The sequence below is a fragment of the Mustelus asterias genome, chromosome 7, assembly GCF_964213995.1.
Source record: "Mustelus asterias chromosome 7, sMusAst1.hap1.1, whole genome shotgun sequence".
NCBI lineage: Eukaryota > Metazoa > Chordata > Chondrichthyes > Carcharhiniformes > Triakidae > Mustelus > Mustelus asterias.
This window is the reverse complement of record NC_135807.1, coordinates 99,014,307-99,035,242: the sequence shown is the minus strand read 5'-3', so window position 1 is coordinate 99,035,242 and position 20,936 is coordinate 99,014,307. Positions and strand designations below refer to the sequence as shown.

General features: G+C 42.6%; 1 protein-coding gene across 1 annotated transcript in view; it reads right to left on the bottom strand.

Moving 5' to 3' along the window:
• The window catches only part of sugct (succinyl-CoA:glutarate-CoA transferase), a 481,778-nt gene that overhangs the window by 57,675 nt on the left and 403,167 nt on the right, over positions 1-20,936 (bottom strand). The gene's annotated exons all lie outside the window — the stretch shown is intronic.

Here is a 20,936-nt window from a genome sequence, read left to right as displayed (position 1 = left end):
TTTGAAGAGGGAATTCTGTTGATATCCAGAGTCTATACACCATTGTCATGATGTACAGGGACTCATTTGTTAGCTATGTTAGCAATCTATCTGTCCTTCTGGTTCCACTGGAGTGCAAGTATCTGAGCTTGTACATGATAAACATGAGCTCTGTGATACTGTTTCACTTCCCACATCTAGAGGTGCACAAGGTATAATTTCATCTGTTTCCACAGTGAGGTTATTCCTGGGACAGGTTGCTAGCCTGTCGCCAGAGGGGTGCCATTCTTCCTGGCTGCCATTGGTGTGAGTTGAAAAGATTTTTCAGGTTGATACTCAACCTGTTTGACTGCGTTACGAACATACCTTCCTTCACCATCAAGTCCTGGGGTGGGACGTGAACTTCTTGCTCAGAGGCAGGGATACAACCCACTGTGCCAAAAGACCTCCTTATAAGTCCTGTGATGGTGCACCCTCAGAATTAATCAACTCCTCTGCAGAATTGTGGTCTGCAAGGTCCATAGATTCCAGCTGCATGCGATATAGGGCACCTAAGAGTCAACTAATTTCATTAGTGAGTGTATAGAAGACTGTATGCCAAAGAAGCCAATCCATATGTTTCCCAACCGGAAGCCATGGATGAACAGGGATATCCACTGCTTGCTGAAGTCCAGGTTTGAGGCGTTCAAGTCAGGCAACCTTGACCTATACAAGAAATCCAGATATGATCTACGAAGATCCATCAAAGATGCCGAGAGACAGTACTGGACCAAGATAAAGTCCCAGGCTAACCACACAGACTCCAACCAGCTATGGCAAGGTCTGCAAGACATAACATGATAAAGGCATGTAAAATCGCCAATACACCCTTCCCCATTGAGCTCAATGCATTCTATGCCCGTTTTGAGCAAGAGGTCACCAACAGCATGCCCTTCACCTCAGAAGCCTTGGCCAAACCTGTATCTAAGGTCACCTTCACAGACGACAGAGCAGCTTTCTCGAAAGTCAACTCACGGAAAGCGACTGGTCCGGATGGGGTACCCGAATGAGCACTCAGTTCCTGTGCAGTCCGGCTGGCAGGGGTCTTCGCATCTTTAATCTCTCTCCACACCAATCTGAGGTCCCTATTTGCTTCAAGAAGACGACCATCATCCCAGTACCAAAGAAAAGCCTGGCAGCGTGCCTTAATGACTAACGTCCAGTGGCTCTGACATCCATCTTTATGAAGTGCTTTGAAAAGTTAGTCATGGCACAAATCAATTCTGGCCTCCCGGATTGCCTGGATCCAGTACAATTCGCCTATCATCGCAACAGGTCCACAGCAGACGCAATCTCCCTGGCCCTACACCCACCCTGGAACACTTGGATAACAAATAAACTTATGTCAGACTCTTTATTGATTACAGCTCAACCTTCAACACCATTATTCCAATGAAACTCATCTTCTCCTTCTGCAACTGAATCCTAGACTTCCTAACCCACAGACCTCAATTGGTAAGGATAGGCAACAATACCTCCTTCACGATCATCCTCAACATCGGTGTCCCACAAGGCTGTGTCCTCAGCCCCGTTCTATACTCTTTACACACCTATGACTGTGTGGCCAATTTCCGCTCCAACTCGATTTTCAAGTTTGCTGATTACACCACCGTATTGGGTCGGATCTCAAACAATGATGAGACGGAGTATAGAAAGAGAAACAGAATCTGGTGAACTGATGCGTTGACGATAATCTCTCCCTCAATGTCAACAAAACGAAGGAGATAGTCATCGATTCAGGAAGTGTAGTCGAGGGCATGCTCATGTCTACATCAATGGGGATGAAGTGGAAATGGTTAAGCGCTTCACGTTTTTAGATGTCCAGATCACCAACAACCTGTCCTGGTCCCTCCATGCTGATGCTATAGTTAAGAAAGCCCACCAGCACCTCTAGTTTCTCAGGAGGCTAAGGAAATTTGGCATGTCCACTACAACTCTCACCAACTTTTACAGATGCACCACAGAAAGCATTCTTTCTGGTTGTATCACAGCTTGGTATGGCTCCTGCTCTGTCCAATACCGCAAAAAACTACAAAGGGTTGTGAACGAAGCTCAGCCTCCCATCCATTGACTCTGTCTACACTTCCTGCTGCCAGCATAATTAAGGACCCCATGCACCTCGGACATTCTCTCTTCCACCTTCTTCCATCGGGAAAGATACAAAAGTCTGAGGACACGTACCAACCACTCAAGAACAGCTTCTTTCCTGCTGCCATCAGACTTTTGAATGGTCCTACCTCATATTAAGCTGATCTTTCTCTATACCCTAGCTATGACTGTAACACTACATTCTACACTCTTTCCTTTCCTTCTCTATGAACGGAATGCTTTGTCTGTATAGTGAAAGGAACAATACTTTTCACTGTATACCAATACATGTGACAATAATAAATCAAATGAAAAATTTGGTGTGGGGCTGGAGTCCAATATAACTCAGGCCAGGTGAGGATGGGAGACTTCCTTCCCTGAAGGACATTAATGAACAGGTTGGATTTTTACAACAATCTGCAACACACAAAATAGGAAGGAAAAACAGAAAACTGAAGAAGGAGGTTGTAAACCAAGAGTACAAATTAAGGAGAGGGGAGAGAGGTCGCATGGTGGAGGAAACTGATCAGACAAGCAGGAGAAAATTATATTGAAGAAAAAGCAAGAGTTGATCCCAGAGGGTATCAAACACAGTACCAGTCAGAGATACTTTCAGTGCTACAGCTCCAGGCTTCAAACTAAAGGATTGCCTCATAGAGTCATAGAGTTATACAGCATGGAAACAGACCTTCGGCCCAACTTGTCTATGCCGACCAGATGGAACCATTTGCCTGTGTTTGGCCCATATCCCTCTAAACCTTTCCTTTCCATGTACCTGTCCAAAAGTCTTTTAAATGTTGTAATTGTATTCACTGTTACCACCTCCTCTGGCAGCTCATTCCATATACGCACCACCCTCTGTATGAAAACGTTGCCCTCAGGTCCCTTTTAAACCTTTCCCTCTCACCTTAAACTTATGCCCTCTAGTTTTGGACTCCTCTATCCTGGGGAGAAGACCTTGGCTATTCACCTTATCTAGACCCTTCATGATGTTACAAACCTTTATAAGGTCACCCCTCATCCTCCTATGCTCCAGGGAAAAAAGTCCCAGCCTATCCAACATCTCCTTATAATTCATAGAATCCCTACAGTGCAGAAGGAGGCCATTCGGCCCATCGAGTCTGCACCGACCACAATCCCACTCAGGCCCTACCCCCACATATTTTACCCGCTAATCCCTCTAACCTACGCATCCCAGGACTCTAAGGGGCAATTTTTTTAACCTGGTCAATCAACCTAACCCGCAAATCTTCCAGTCCCAGCAACATCCTTGTAAATCTCTTTTGCACCCTTTTCAGTTTAATAACATCCTTCCTATAGCAAGAGACCACAATTGCATGCAGTACTCCAAATGTGGCATTACCAATATCTTGTGCAGTTGTAACATAACGTCCCAACTCCTGTACTTGATGCTCTGGCCAATGAAGGCAAGTGTACCAAATGCCTTCTTCACCACCCTATCTACCTGTGACACCACTTTCAAGGAACTATGTACCCGCAGCCTTAGGTCTCTCTGTTTGACAACACTCCCCAGGGACCTATCATTAACTGTGTAAGTTTGTCTTACCAAAATGCAACACCTTGCATTCATCTGAATTAAACTCCATCTGCCATTCCTTGGCCCACTGGATCAAGATCCCATTGTAGTCTTAGATAACCCAACATCTAAAGTTTTAGCCTTACTTTTTACCAGCTCACAGCTCTTATTTAACACAAGGTACAACATTCCCAGTCAGGTCAAGTAGAGTTAGCAACACTTGGATTGCAAATATTAAAACTTAAAAAACAAAGAAAATACAAAATTAAAAGTAGAAAGCTAGTTTGCCACCACAATCATTGTTGCTTTCCACGGAAAGTACTTCTACAAAAGTTACCTTTCCATTGCATGACTTTGGGTTGCATTTAATCACCCAAAATCTTCGACCTTGTCCACGATTGGGATTCTTCGGTGCTGCTGCAGTGATTGGCGTTTTGGCTGAGCGCCAAATTCTCCATTCTCGCTGGCATCGAGGCAGCTATGGACGAGATCAGAGAATCCCGCCCAATGTTTCCAATACGGGTCTTGCTCACCAGTTGGAAAATTGGTGGGTAACCTACGATGTTACATTGGGGGAGACCTGACCGAATGAAGTGCCTCACAGGAAATCCCACCTGTCAATAGCTGCCACCCAATCAGAGGCCAGCAGTTCTTCATTGCCATCTGTGCTAACTCAGTGAGGACTGAGCAGAGCCATGTGAAGATCAGAGGAGGCTTCTCCAAAGTGCTCATCTTAAGTACAGGCAGACTGCTGCGGATGTGAATTGATAAAGAACTCTTGGGCTACCAAGAGCACAGAAATGACAAACATTAGGCGGAATTTTGAGCCTGTGTTAGCTGTCAGCATAAATGGTGACGCGGGCCCAAAATCGCACGAGAGGCGGAAACAAGATCCTTGCCGGTGAGATCTTGTTCCCCGATTTTGCATGCCCTTTGCCCATGATGTAGGGCAGGAACCTCATTTCAATAAATGTTAATATATTTAAACCTAATTATAGGGCTTCTCCACAATATGTTCCTCCCTCACTTAATATTTACACCATGTCAATTTGATGTCATGTCCGCGAAGTTTACAACAGCTTTTTAAAAACTTGAAACAGTCAAGAGGAACCTGTTGGGGATACAAAGATAAGTATAGCTCCCAGAGGAAGAGGGACATGCCTGGGGAGTGCCCTTTCAACTGCTCCCTGGCAATGCCAACCTGACGGTGCCAAGGTGGCAGTGCCAGGGTGTGTCTTCTGGAGTGCCCCATTATGGGGTGGGCCCCCTTATGTGCGTGGGGGTGGGCACTTCAATGCTTGGAGGAGAGTTCCTTGTGTCTGTGGCGGGGAGGGGGTGGGGGGTGGTGGCAGGGGGAGTTTATTTCCGATGCAGACTGAGGCACTCTTTGAAGATGGAGCCCCGATCCTTGTTGCTGTCTCTATCAGGCCCCGCCCCACTGGAGTGACAGTGCAAACACCCACAAAATCTCTGCACACTGAGTGCCAGAGAATCTGGAGAGAAAACTCAGCTGTGTAGCTGGAGAGCTACACACCGATTTTCTCACTGCAACTGACAGTGAAAAAATATCAGAAAATTCCACCCGACATGTCCCTCTGACTGTAGCAATGAATGAGCTCCAAATCAAAAAAAACACAGCTACTTTTCCATGGCTGGTGAAAGTCACAATTAACAGTATGTTTGCCATTTTTGTATCTTTGTTTATACATAAAAGAGATGTATGGTGTAGCCTGTCACCAGGTTGAGAAGAGTAGGGGATGATGAGGCAAAGTAAAGAGTAGTGATTCTGAGCTTGAATTTGATATGTTAGAAGGTGAGAGTGTCAGGGGAAAGGAGTTTTGGTAAGTTCCAGAGCAGAGTAATGAGTGACAAGTCTTTTTTATTTCAGTTGTCCAGCATCTTGCCATTTGCCCAGCAGTATGAGAGTGGTGTTAGGAGACATTCTTCAGGTATGGAGACAATATTCAATTTGTGTATATTCCTGGGCTTCAGAAATAGTTAAAGTCATGTTTGGATTGACATTTGACTTACATTGGATATACAGTTGTTAATGTTCCACTCAAGTCTCCTCCCATCTTTCTTCATCTAACTCCATTAGCATAACCCTCTTCTCCCTCACATGCTTAAATAACTTCCCCTTAAATGGATCTATGATATTTGCTTCAATCATTCCCCATGATAGCTAGCTTCACGCTCTCAGCACTCTCTGGGTGAACAGGTTTCTTCTGAATTCCCCATCTGATTTCTTGGTGACTCTTATATTGATGACTTCTAGTTTTGCTCTTCCCAACAAGAGGAAATAGTCTCTTTGTTTCTACGCCATCAAAACCTTTCATAGCTTTATGACCTTTAAGTCATCCTTCAATCTTCTTGTTTCAAGAGAAAATAAACCAATCGTGTTCATCTTCTCTTGAATTCTGATGTTATCCTTGTAAATCTTTTTGCACCCTCTCCCATGCCTACATAGTATGATGACTGAACTGTACACAGTTCTCCAGGTGTGATCTAACCAAAGTTTGATACAAGTATAGCATTAGTTCACTTATCAATTCTATCCCTCTAGAAATAAATCCTAGTGTCTGGCTTGCTTCTTTTATGATCTTGTCACAACCTTTAGTGATTTGTACTTCTAAATCCTGTGCTCCTCTTACTCCATTTAGATACATTGAGTTGATTTATTGTCACAAGTATTGGGATGCAGTGAAAAGTACTGTTTCTTGCAAGCTATACAGACAAAACATACCATTCATAGAGTACATAGGATAGAAGGAAAGGAGAGGGTGCAGAATGTAATTTTACAGTCATAGCTAGTGTGTTGAGAAAGATCAGTTTAATATATGGTAGGTCCATTCAAAAGTCTGATGGCAGCAGGGAAGAAGCTGTTCTTGGGTTGGTTGGTACGTGATTCAGACTTTTGTATCTTTTTCCCGACGGAAGAAGGAGGAAGAGAGTATATCCCGGTTGCATGGGGTCCTTGATTATGCTGGCTGCTTTTCCTAGGCAGTGGGAAGTGTAGACAGAGTCAATGGATGGAATGCTGGTTTACGTGATGGATTGGGCAATGTTCACAACCCTTTGTAGTTTCTTGCAGTCTTGGTCAGAGCAGTAGCCATACCGAGCTGTGATACATCCAGAAAGGATGTTTTCTATGGTGCATCTGTAAGAATTGGTGAGAGTCGTAGCAGACATGCCAAATTTCTTTAGCCTCCTGAGAAAGTAGAGGCGTTGGTGGGCTTCCTTAACTATAGCGTCAATGTGGAGGGACCAGGATAGGTTGTCAGTGAACTGGATACCTAGAAACTTGAAGCTCTCGACTATTTCCACTTCGTCCCCATTGATGTAGACAGGGGCATGTTCTCCACATTGCTTCCTGAAGTCGATGACTATCTCCTTCGTTTTATTGACATTGAGAGAGAGATTATTTTATAAGATTATTTTCTTATTTTCTAAGTGATGTGCAAGCTCCCTATTTTTGTTGTATATATCTTACATATAATCGAATTGAAGTTCACGTGCCAATTATATGTCCATTTAGCAATTGTTAATATTTAATATTTTAATATAATGGTTAATATTTTCCTATAATTTGTTACAATGCTACTTGATATTGAATGTTAATTTGGTGTTCATCTGCAAATTTAGAAACTGCGTTTTTGACTAAAGTCTAAACCTTTGCTATGAATTTTCTTGGAGGCCAAAATGGGAAAATGATCCATCAGAGAATATTCCCTGAGAGCACCAAGACACTTACAATTCACTCCAGCCTGTCCTGGGGAATCTAGACTGAAAATGTAAAGAATGGAAACTATCTGTCAAAGCAGGAGGCACTCTATTACGTGTAATCCCAACGAACTGCGCTGCATTCAAGTGTAGTTAATGTTGCTGTTTGCTAGCTGCATGGTATAAGATTTCTTATCTGCAGCATTACTATGGCATCATCTTATAAGTAAACTCATGGAAAGGGCAATGCAGCTAATGGAAAACTTGTACCTAGTTTTACACTCAAGTACATGAGAACAGCTGCTCCTAGTTAGCTTAGAGTGTAATATCCTAGCGAAGTGCGCTATCCAAATCTGTCAATGGTAAGCAAAAACATTCAGATTCTAGTATTACAGTGCTGGAAAAAATCCACAACTTTTGGGATTTGCTGACAAATTTACAGAAAATGGCAGATTCACATAAGGAGGATATCATTGCTACCTAATAGTCAACCATATTCAGACAAATATGTAACAGGAAATCTACTTTTTATGAACTCTATGCATGCCTATATACAATGCTGTTTTGCACTGTGTGCTTGGAGATAGATTGAAATAGATCAAATGCTATTTTACTATTTCCACAAGAGGTGAATTGGGGCTTTTTACAGTGAAACAGAAAAAAGCTTAAAGGGAAGTTGATGCAAGTTCTCAACATTGTGAAAGGTTCTGAGGTAAAAAGGGAAAGATTGTTTCATTGTCTGTCAAATTGGTTACTAGGACGAGGACTCAGGATTATAATTTGAAGAACAATGGGAAATTAGAAGCAGGTTCAGAGAAAATTATCACAAACGTATAAAAAGACATGGTGATCGAGGAGGAAAACGGGATTAGAGCAGACCATTAGTTGTCTCACTATTGGTCAAATGCCCTGACTCGACTGAAATTTTGACAGTTCTTTGAAGCAAATACCAAGTGTTCTGCTTTACTTAATTCTAAAAATTATCCCAATAAAGTCATAAGTAATGTATAATCTTCAACAAGAGTCGCAGATACTGACTAATTAATAAAACTTTCATGATCATCTTATGTTCTTGGTCTGTCAAAAGCCATTGAACAATGCATGTAGTTTATCTATTTGTGTACTTGTGATTATTGTCCCAGGTGACTGGGAGTTAGCCAATGCAGCTGGACTATTAGGTATTACGTTTATAATCCTAGTTTGGCTTCACTTGTTGCTATTCTTTCTTCCTGTTTGCAGTATAAAAAGATGAAACTAAATGAGGCGTTTTGTCAGCTGTAGAACACAGTGGGAGATAAGGCATTTCAAGAATTTTTCCAATGAATATCCTGTCATCACTGCATCCTTAGTTTTAGTTTTTTTTACTGTGCAGCACACACTGGTGAATGAGTTCAGGAAAAAACCTTGCATTAAAAGTAGGACAACTGCTAATCCGAAAGTGGTGGGTTTCTCTTTTTTCTTGTACACACCTTCTGTTTCTCTGTCTCATTCTACACTTTCTCTCAGTAACATATGGCTGCAGTTTTTAATTTTCTTTTTCATGGGACGTGGGTGCTGCTGGCAAGGCCAACACTTGTTGCCCTGAGTGTCTTGCTTGGCCATTTCAGAGGGCACTTCAGTTAAAGGTCAACCACATTGCTGTGGATCTGGAGCCACGTGTAGGCCAGATTGGGCAAGAAGGACAGATTTCCTCCCTTAAAGGACATTAGTGAAGCAGATGGGTTTTTACAACACTCGACAATGGTTTCCTGGTCACTATTACAGAGACGAGCTTTATATTCTAGATTTTATTAACTGAATTCAAATTCCACCAGCTGCCATGGTGGGATTTGAACCCATGGCTTCAAAGCATTGTCTTGGGCCTCTGGATTACTAATCCAGTGACATTACCACTACACCATCATCTCCCCATTTGATTACATTTAGCTTCAAACATGAATCCCAGGATTCGGTTTCTTCCCACTGTTTGCCTTTTGCACAGTGATCACTAACACAGGTAGGCAAGCCACTCCTGTGACAGCTGCTGCTTCTGTCTAACCACTGCTAATATGCTCTTAATGAAAGATTTTGTATCCATGCAGCGTCAAATCACATCCTCATGTCGTCCCAAATCGCTTCACATCCCATTAAACACATCTGAAGCATAGTCACTGTTTTTCCCAGATTAACTACCAGGTAAAATCAAGAACGGTGTCTGTGCAGGCAGTGCTTTTCGGAGAAATGAACAGGTTTCATTTGTTTCCTTGCATATCCTTTTGAATCGCAGGAAAGATCATTGCGCCAGTTCAAAATTCTGCCTCATTTTTGGTTAATATTTAAATATGACATTGCAATAAACAATGAGAGCTATGCTGAGTCCAGCATTTATGTATTAAAATCATATTGCTGACAGCTGGACAAAATACAGTGATGAACAATTTACTGCTTGGTGCAGCTTCACAGAGTAACTCATGTGGTCCAGATGCAAAAAATTACGGCCTTTCCCTATGCATGAAAAGATAAAAGGAAAAACTCCAAACTTTTGGGATATGTAAAACAGACTTCCATAAATTTCAGTTGGAGTACAATCTCTTATCAACCAACGAGCTGTACTCAAGTTCCCCACTAAAAAGTAATGACTTCCGTAAAAACAATCTTTTGAAGAAATCGGAGTTGTAAGTTGAAACCGTTAAGACTTTAGTAGCGCCATTAGATCTCCTTAAAGCTTCAGTATTAGTGAGACATTAGAACAATCAGGATGTATTCTCAAGTTGTACAAATGGGCAAATGATATCACACCAAAATATTTATAAAAGCTAATGGGTGAGGTACCACTTGTTTTTTGGGAACAAGTGCTATTAGGGATCCAAAATGGTGTCAGTGGCAAACACAGACTTCTGACACAAAGTGTACTGCAAGGCATCTTGGAAAAGGTAATGCGCCAGCACTGCTTTCTTGGAGCTCAATGCACCAACCAATGCTCCCTCTTATCCTGGCACAGCTGAACACGTGTTAAGCTGCATAAGGAACACAACCACCCCCCTGCACCAGATCCGTATAAGGAGATCGAGTTAGTTGCTGATTGATTTCTGGCTGTTGCTACAATTCAATATATTTTTGGTTCTTTCCAGAACTGTTTAGAGTTCAAAGGTTGACAGGGAGTGATGTGGCAGGCATTGAAATAATTTTTGTTGAATTCAGAACTTCTGCACAAACAGTTGCTCTCACGGATACACTAGGAAGCTGTCCTCTTGGAATTGCGTGTTACTAGAAGAATAAGCAGAAATTCTAAAGAACAGGGTGAGCTGCTGGAAGAGGGAGCAAGAAGAGGGGAGAAAGACTCTCCGCAACAAGCTATATTCAACTTGAGTGTTGAGGAAGCAATTATACTTGAATCTCAGCGATGACTGTGCTTCAATAAGCAGATTGTCACCAAAACTTGCCAATTCCAGCTCAGAGCAGCACAAGGACCAAAGTGCCAATGGCTCTAAAGGTGCCGGTGGCTATGAATATTTATGCATCTGGCTCCTTTCAGGTTTGTGTGAGATATTAATAATATCTTGCAGTTTGCAATCCACTGTTGCATAAGGGAGACCACTGAGGCTCTCTGTTCAAAAATAGATACTTCATCGGTGGCACAGCGGTTAATACTGCTGCCTCACAGCGCCAGGGACCCATGTTCAATTCTGGCCTTGGGTGACTGTATGGAGTTTGCACATTCTGTGTCTTCGTGGGTTTCCTCCAGGTGCTCTGGTTTCCTCCGACACTCCAAAGATATGTTGGCTTTAGTATCCCAAGATGTTTAAGTTAGGAGGATTAGCGGAGTGAATATGTGGGGTTATGGAGATAGGGCCTGGATAAGATGCTCTGTTGGAGAGTCGGTGCAGACTCAATGGGCCGAATGGCTTTGTTCTGCACTGTAGGGATTCGATGATTCTTTCTCATTCCCTCTCACCAGAGATAAGCAGATGGAGTGAGCACAATGGTTTGCAAACTTCCCGATTTTGCAGGGCGCCATTTGGTGCAAGCACATTGGTTTGCAGGCACGCGGCATGTCCAGAATTGGAGCGATTTCGTTCCCTCAGCACACAGCCAGTATGTGGCCATAGGCAGTGTATCTTGCAGGTCAGTGCCCTGTTACCTGACAACAGTCATGATGCTTTTATTCTGCAGTAGTCGAATGCTCCAGCTGTATTTTATCCACCTCAGTAAATAAAAGAGTGGCCACTGGGGGTGAGGGCAAACTGCTGAAGGTATGGCTCATGACTTTGGTTTGCAACCCACACATACATACACAGTGTATATCCAATATGGGCCCAACTGCCACAAGAAATGGCCATTGGCATATTGAAAGAATGGTGTACCGGTCTGGAGGAGTCCTGCAACACTTGGCACAGTAGGTATTAAGGTGTGTGGTGGTCTGCTGAATGCTGCATACCCTCGCTATGATGAAGCAAGAGCCCTGGCAACCACCTATCAGACGGGAAGCTGAGAAACAAGGGCACAAAGAGGAGGAGGACGTGGTCAAGGAGAAAGAGGAAGAAAGGCTGCAACCTAGACAGTTCCTTTCTGCCTGAGCTGTTTATGAATCACTTGCGATACCAGTGACCTCAACCCAATCTTCCATTCACCAGAAGTGCCACAATCCTCCCTTCACTCTATCGCTGAACATGACGTTGTTCGCTTGGCCACAACATAAGTCACATGTCCAGATTTATAAATTCAATCATGGCATGTTGTATACAAATTGAATAACCCCTTGTGCATTCTCTTAGTGTCTGTCCCTGAACAAAATGTTGTGAGACAGACTGGTGTGTGGAATAAACAAGTTGATAATCCAAAAATAACTATTGGCAGAACCTGATCCGAACTGAAAGAAAGCTATTGAAATAGCTTTACCACTGGAAAATGAAAAAAAAGGGGCTCAAGAGCTACAAGGGGCATCTGAAAGTAATATTCTCTGGGTACAGAAAGGGGCCTCGAGTAACAATGACCATTCCTCAACTGAGGGTAACTGTACAAATAAGATGTCAAGAATTTCCATTACAATGTCAGAGCACAGCTCATGTCACCAGGCAGTCAAGGAAACACAATGACATCTCCAAATACTGTGGGGGATGTTTTCTGGAAGGTTGCAAATGCCAGACGTTGGACTGTTGTAAGCTCAGTCAAATGGCTCAGCTAAGGCATAGTTATAGGAGCAGTCAAAACACGTTACTCCAGTTGAAAATGGAGGTGGACACAGAAGTGACAGTTTCCATTACTGGGAAGCAGACATATGATCATCTTCAAATTGATATTCAACTTCTGAATTTACAGCACATAAAGGCCAGACTAGCCACTTAAATGGCTGAACCATTGAGGATCAGGGGCTGTACTGTCCCTATCCCTAAGGCAGACAAGTTGGTCTGCATATGTGGAGATTATAAGTTAATGGTCCGTCGGGCCTCAAAGTTAGATACGCCATGCTCAGGATCAAGGATCTGTACGCTATGTTAGCAGTGGGCCAGACATTCACTGAGCTGGATATGAACCATGCTTATCTTCAACTCAAACTGGATAAGACATTCCAGAAGTATGCTACAATCAATATGCACAAGGGCTTATACGAATATACTTGCCCGTCCTTTGGAGTCTCATCGGCTTGTGCCATATTCCAATGGACAATGAAGATAATACACCAGGGGTTACCCAAAATGGCAGTATACCTAGGTGCTGTCCTGGTCACAGGCAATTCAGAACAAGAGCACCTGGCGAACGTGGAAGAGGTCTTGAGTAGATTTTCAAGAGCTGGGGTGCACCTAAAGAGGGAAAAATGTGTCTTCCAGGCAAGTGACGTTACTTGGGTTATCAGATGGATGCAAAGGTTTACATCTGGTAGAAAACAAAGTAAAGGCCATTATGGAGGCACCAACTCCAAATGCCAGAATTGAAATCCTTTCTCTGATTAGTAAATTACTATGGGAAATTCATCATCCCAAACTTGGCCACCTTACTGACCCTGCTGCAGAAGTATCAAAAATGGTCTTGGGAGGCTCCCCAGGCTGAGGCCTTCAATAAGGTTAAACAACAGTTGCTGTCATCCAATTTGTTGGCCCATTTTGACCCAAAGAAGGAACTCTTCTTGACATGTGATGCTTTTCCTTACAGGATTGGAGCGATACTTTCGCATCACGGGAAAGATGGAATGGAAAGACCTATAGCATATGCATTCAGAACCCTCTAACGTGCCGAGCGAAGGCATTCACAAATCGAAGAAAAATGGTTGGCGGTCGTTTTTGCTATAAAAAAGTTCCATCACCACATCTGTGGCAGATGCTTCATAATAGTGACCAACCACAAATTACCAGAGCAGTTTAAGGAGAATAAGACGACCCACCTATTGCCTCTGTCCGGATGCAGCATTGGGTCCTGTTACTTACAATTTATGAATACCTTTCAGAGCACCGCCCTGGAACCTGAATAGCCAACACTGATGCATTGAGTGACCTTCTGCGCTGCCATACATTGGAGGAAGTTGTAATGACTTTGAATTTTTAGAGATCTTACCGGTATCTGCAAAACAAATTAGGATCTGGACATAAGTTATCCAAACTTAACCAAAAGAAAACATGATCCTAGATGGTGGATTCTGAGGACACTTGTCAGAAGAGATGAAGCCTTCTTTGGCTAGAAGGATGAGCATAGTGTTGAGGATGGTATAATTCTCTAGGGGTACCAAGTAGTTGTTCCTCACCCAGGGCGGTATCTGACACTTATGGAACTATATAATGGCTACCCTAGGATACCAAAAATGAAAATGCTGGCCAGGAACTACGTCTGGTGGCCTAGTCTTGACTCGGACATCAAGAGCCTGCTCAGACAGCGTGACCAATGCCAGGAGAACCAAAATCTCCCTCCCCCAGCCGCTTTGCACCAATGGGAGTGGCCTGGCAGGCTATGGGTGTGAGCGCATGTGGACTTTGCCGGGCCTTTTATCAGCTCCATGTTTTTGAACTTGAGAAACATCGCATGAGCTCCACTACTTCCCATGTCACAATTGAGTAGCTATGACAGAGTTTCTATACACATGGAATATCAGAAGTTCTGGTTTCCGACAACAGCACTGCCTTCACCAGCAGTGAGTTTCAAAACTTCATGCTTTCCAATGGGATCAAACATATCAAAACAGCACCCTATCATGAACGGCGGGACAAACATTAAGAAGCATTGAAGGAACAACCGATGGTATCTACAGAGACCAAATCGTTACTTTTTTATTTGATTATAGAACCACTCCGCATACAATGACAAGAATTGCTCCAGTGGAACTGTTAATGGGACATCACCTTCATCTGAGATTAAGCCTGCTGTTCCCAAACCTGGCGGGGAGGGTGGAGTCAAGACAAAAGAACTAGAAAAGGAATTATGACTCCACAAGAAGAGAGAGGACATTTGGAGTGAGTGATCAGATTTACATGAAGAACTTAGGAGGTGGTCCCAGCTGGGTCCAGGGATCATAATGGAAAAATGGGGCAGTGTCCTATAAGGTGAAAGTCCAGCATAAAGTCCTGAGAAAAAACCTGGACCACGTCAGGAATCCGTCCTACAGCAGGCTTTGTTACCAGCTGTGGAAACAGCAGCTCGAAGGTGACTTGGTGCCCGTCCCACTGGATGATGACGAAGTGGACTAAGAGATGGAAGCTCAGGAAGCAGGCAGCCCGATTGAGACGAATGTGTGTCAGTGATACTTCGGCATTCCCTCCAGAAATGAAGGTCCCCGATTCGGTTCACACCACCAGATCCAGGAGTGATGCTAGCTGACCTTGGACCGGTCACCAAGCGACGGAAGGAATTTCTTCGCAGCGGGGTTACTGGGGGAGTTGTGGATCTGAGGGGGGTGGGATGTTATTGCGGCCATGAAGGACACTGGGAACCATCAATAAATCTCTGTGTGGGCTTTTTGGAATACAGGTTTCCCAGTTAAGCAAGCGAGAGCTTGTCAATGAGAAACAAGCAGCGGGAGTTTAAAACCTACACTCACAGCCCGGACCAGGCCAAAGTTTAGGATTGAGTTGCTGTAAGCAATGGGCGCGACCTTTTCTTTATGTTAAATAAAGCAGTGTGATACTGGAAGACTGGCCTGGCTAGTTTATTACACAAAGGAACAGTAGATTGTATTCATTCCGATTAAATAATATTTTCACTTTACATCTCGCACTATGATTGAGCCTAGGGGTGAGGATCTCCATTGTTTCAAGTGTCTGAGTAATTAGCAATTTGGAATGAACTGCCTTAAAAAAGGGTGTGGGGTGTGTGGAAATAGATTTAGTATAACTGCTGGGGAGAATTGGAGTTATACCTCAAAAGGAGACTGTAAGGGAAAAAACAGTGGGTGGGAGGAATTGAACAAATCTTTCAAAGAGTCGATATACAAACAATGGGCCGAATGTTCTCCTTATGTGCTGTATCATTCCATAATTATTTGTATATTAAAAAAGGAAGCTACATCTAAAACCTGTGCAAACATATACATACTCATAATTTGATTGTACAATCATGCCTCTGGGCTACAGGCCGAGGAGGGTACAATTGTAAAATTATCCCTTTTGCTCTTTGCAGTTAAGACAAAATATTTGTTCCAGAAGCAGAGACCTTAATGCCTTCTAGCCTGAGGCGGACAGTCTGTCTAGTCAATGGGCACTCTGATATTTCTGTGGTTGAATTCTTAGGTCATACAGATTATTATTTCTTCCCACTCAGCTTTTTGCCATTTGTCTCCAAGATCATAATTCTGGTTATTTCTGTATTATTTCAGCTAAGAGACATTTTTAGTGTACTAATGAAGCTGTGCTTCCACATACCATGAGAACTTAGCAGGGGTGATTATCCTTGGATACATTGAGTGCTAAATAGCCTCAGAGGTGGCCAAGGTGAGATCTAAAGCTGAAGCACTGCTTTAGGCCTATGTTTAGCACAAGATGACTGAAGCTTGTGTTAGAAACAGCTGCCTGAAGGATCATTAAAGATGACTGTCATTTAAATCATCTGCTCGCACTCATTAAAAATGCTGCATGGCATTTTGGTTGATAGTGTTCGACCTAATTCCCTATCCTGATAGCAACACGAGATTGGGAGTAAACAAAAAAAAGCAACTTGTGGCCGACAATTTTTAGAGTGGTGTAAAGGTATGTTACCGTTTACTGTTCACTTGCTGCTGCAGGTTTGTTGGAAGAGGACGTTTGAACCACATAGAAACATAGAAAATGGGAGCAAGAATAGACAATTTGGCCCTTTGAGCCTGCTCTGCCATTCATTATGATCATGGCTGATCATCCAACTCAGTAACCTGTTCCCATTTTCCCCCCATATCATTTGATCCCTTTAGCCCCAAAAGCTACATCTAACTCCTTCTAAAAAACACAGAATATTTTGGCCTCAACTGCTTTCTGAGATCGAGAATTCCACAGGCTCACCACTCTCTGGGTAAAGAAATTTCTCTTCATCTCAGTCATAAATGGTGTACCCCATATCCTTAGACTGTGACCTCTGATCCTGAACTCCCCCACCATCAGGAACATCTTTCCTGCATCTACCCTGTCTAATCCTGTTAGAATTTTATAGGTTTCTATGAGATCCCCCCTCATTCTTTGGAACTCCAGCAAATATAATCTTAACTGACTCACTCGCTCCTCATACGTCAGTTCCACCATCCCAGGAATCAGCTGGTAAACATTCGCTGCACTCCCTCCACAGCAAGAACATCCTTCTCCTGACAAAGAGACCAAAACTGCACACAATATTCCAGGTGTGGCCTCACCAAGGTCCTGTGTAACTACAACAGGACATTCCTGCTCCTGTATTCAAATCCTTTTGCTATGAAGGCCAACATACCATTTGCCTTCTTCACCACCTGTTATTGCACATTATGTAATACCATGTGGTTAGAAAGAATAAACTTGCATCTATCTAGTGTCTCTCATGACTTCAGGACATCCCGAAGTACTTCACAGTTATTGAAATATAGTAAGGTCCCACCATTCGTGGGATTAACATTCCTGCGAATCCTCACGAACAGCAAAATCGCAAACGACGAACAACTATGTAACAGGACTCAATTAGATAGGATCTGAAAATTTCACTACAGAAAAGATCAAGGTCAATAAAAACTATGGACAGGATTTTCCAGTTCCGCCCACTGGCAGGGTCCTCCGGTCTTGCCAAAGTCAATGCCTCGTCGAATTTGTGGGATCCACCTCAACCAAACTCTATGTTTTTGATAAATCTAAAAAGAAATTTACTGGAGAAATTATTTAATAAACAAGAAAATCGGTCACACTTGCTGTACTTTTCTTGAGAGTAGAGATGGACTGCGATCAGGAATTTAACTGCAGCAACAAGGAACACCCACATGCAAACAAGGGCAGATGATGCACGCACACTTTCAAATGCAGGAAATACATCCTGGACACCCTTTTTTAAAAAACTTTATTTGGGTGGTTTTTTTCATCATTCAGCATTTTATAAAGATGGTTTATTTTTAAAACAGTGGTTAGGTGAACATTTGGACCTGCAATAGGTGAACTGGTATAAAGGGTCTTTTACGCAGATGAGCGAATTCGGGGAAATTTATGTAGAGCATGATCTCAGAAATAGATAATAATGAGATAACTATACTCCGCTAAGTGGCAGCATAGATTTTATACTCAAGTCTCTGGGATGGGACTTGAACCCAAAACCTCTGGCTCTGAGGTGAGAATATGAGTCACAGCTGTTTTACCAGAAGCACTTGTTCTCTTTTGTTTCAGGTATAATTTTGATGCCTCTATTATTAGGAAGCTGGGCTGTATCCTCTTATGAGAAAAGGAGGAGGATGGTTGGGTTACTACTGCTTGAAGTTCACCATCTCGACGCAACATGACCACAATTAAGAGGAGAGTTGCACTTTTCTATGCCATCACTTTGAAATCTATAGTAAGTACAAGCTCAGTATGAAGCTGCAACATCTTTAGGGTCACTGGATCAGGCCGTGGCTGAGGTTGCTATGTCAAATTCCCTTCAGAAGAAGAAAATTAGGGAGATAGTTTAAAAATAGAGAGCCCATTTTTGGGAAAATGCAAGATCTGCATGGTGTGCTACTGATACTCAAAGAAAACTAGACACTCTGTGTTTTTCTTTAAATATCAAAGTTGAGGACTTGTACAAACTGATGAGAAAGAGTAAACACAAGATCTTGGAATCAAATGTCAAATTGCAGCTGAAAGGAAAGAATAATATTCTTTTCTGGTGGAGGTTCAAATCCCGCACTTTCTGACTAAGAGGAGGGAATACTACCACTGAACCAAGGGTTTGCTGCATTGTCGTCTGGATATCAGACAAACTGTTCTGGATATTTAGATAGAAATTAGATCCTCTGTTGGACAAGAGCCCAGAGTCAAAGTACTCAATTTCATTTCAGGTGGTTTCTGCTAAACCAACTCATTCAAGCTTTTGTGAATGACCATGAGTATAGATGATGCGAGTGAAGATAAGGAATTTTCCACTTTATGAAGGATTTGGGAATCTTTATTCACAAAACATACAGAGGTAGATATTGATAAATGCAAAATACTGCGGATGTTGGAATCTGAAACAAAAACAGAAAATACTGGAAAATCTCAGCAGGTCTGACAGCATCTGTGGGGAGAGAATAGAGCCAACACTTCGAGTCTGGATGCCCTTCATCAGAGCGTAGAGGTAGATATTGAGCCTTGGTGTGCCCGTTCGCTGGTTCAGGTGCCCATGATATGCATGCCTTTGGTTATGAGGCCAAAAGCAGGCCAAAAACCAATCTACATCCTATAATCTCTTCAGATTGCTTAGGAAATGCTGCTTGAAATCTTAATGCAGGAGGCACACATCGTTCTTTTTTCTAGAATTGAAAGTAAAGTAAAGTTTATTTATTAGTCACAAGTAAGGCTTACATTAACACTGCAATGAAGTTACTGTGAAATTCCCCTAGTCGCCACAGTCTGGCGCATGTTCGGGCCAATGCACCTAACCAGCACGTCTTTCAGAATGAGAGAGAAAACTGGAGCACCTGGAGGAAACCCACGCAGACACGTGCAAACTCCACACAGACAGGGACCCGGGAATCGAACCTGGGTCCTTGGCGCTGTGAAGCAGCAGTGCTGACCACTGTGCTACCGTGCCATCCTAATTCTTGAATCCTCCCTAATTCCGTCACAATCCTTCTCATGTTTCTTCTATATGGTCCAATCCTTTCGTGTTCTCTCTCTCAAATTCCACCTCACTATCTCTCCTTCCCTTTTGATCTTTACCTCTCCTATTTTCACTTTCTGATATCTGACAGGCAGACCTAACTGCATTCCTGCAGCTAATGTAGCCAGAACAATACACTCTTGCCCTGATTCAATAAGGAAACAGTTGCTATCGCAACATCATCCCATAATGCAACACAGCTGGTAGAACTCCAACTCTGTCAACTGCAGAAAATATTTATTACTTCACCAACCAGTAATTCATTTCATGTGCATATAAGCATGATATTACCGATTAGCTAGAAGCAAGACAGTTACGCTAAATGTTTATAAATTACTGGTTGCACCTCAGATGGAATATTGTGTCCAATTCTGGACCATACTTCAGGAAGAATGTCAACGTCTTGGGGAGGATCGAGAGGAGATTTACTAGAATGTTACCAGGGATGGAAGACTTCAGTTATGTAACGAGACTGGAGAAGCTGGGATTGTTCTCCTTGGAGCAGAGAAGGTGCAAGGGAGATTCAAAAGAGGAATTTGAAATTATGTGGCGCTTTGATAGAATACATAAGCAGAAACTGTTTCCATTGATGGGTAGGTCAGTAATGAAAAGACACAAATCTAAGAAAATTGGCAAAAGAACCGTAGGGGAGATGGGGATTTTCTTTATTACATAGCGAGTTGCTATGATCTGGAATACACTGCCTGAAAAGGTGGTGGAAGCAGATTCAACAGTAACTTTCAAAAGTGAGTTAGATTTTTGAAAAAGAAAAATGTGCCAGGCAATGGGGAAAGAGCAGGTGAGTGGAATTAATTAGATCGCTCTACCAAAGAGTTGGCTCGACATGACGGACTGAATGGCCTCCTGTAGTGTTAGTCTATGAATGGTGGAAGTTCCTTTGAATTACCAGAAGGAAACGTTTTGCTGCTAAACCAAAATTCTTTCTTGCTTTTTAAACCATATTTGGGATATAGTTTCACTGTTGGCTCTGGTGCTTTACAGGTGATAGGAACTCAACAGCTTGTTTTGCACTCTGTCCAATGTTCTTTTCCAATGGAATACAGGAAGAGTTGCTGATTTGCCTGTCTTACACTACCACCCAAGACAAATTTATATTAATCTTGGTCAGGTGCATATGCATCTGGTGATGTCTCTACAAATGCTGTCTCCAGCCAAGTGAAAAGAATGGGCTGTCTCTAATGAGAACAAAATGAGAACAAAATACCATGTGTGGAAAGGGCCATATTTTAAGTTCTGAGGCAGACACCATCCAGGAACTATTGCACATTACAGAATGAAATATTTATAAGATAAGTTTTGTTTGTTAAAATTAAGATATACTATTTGATCCCCT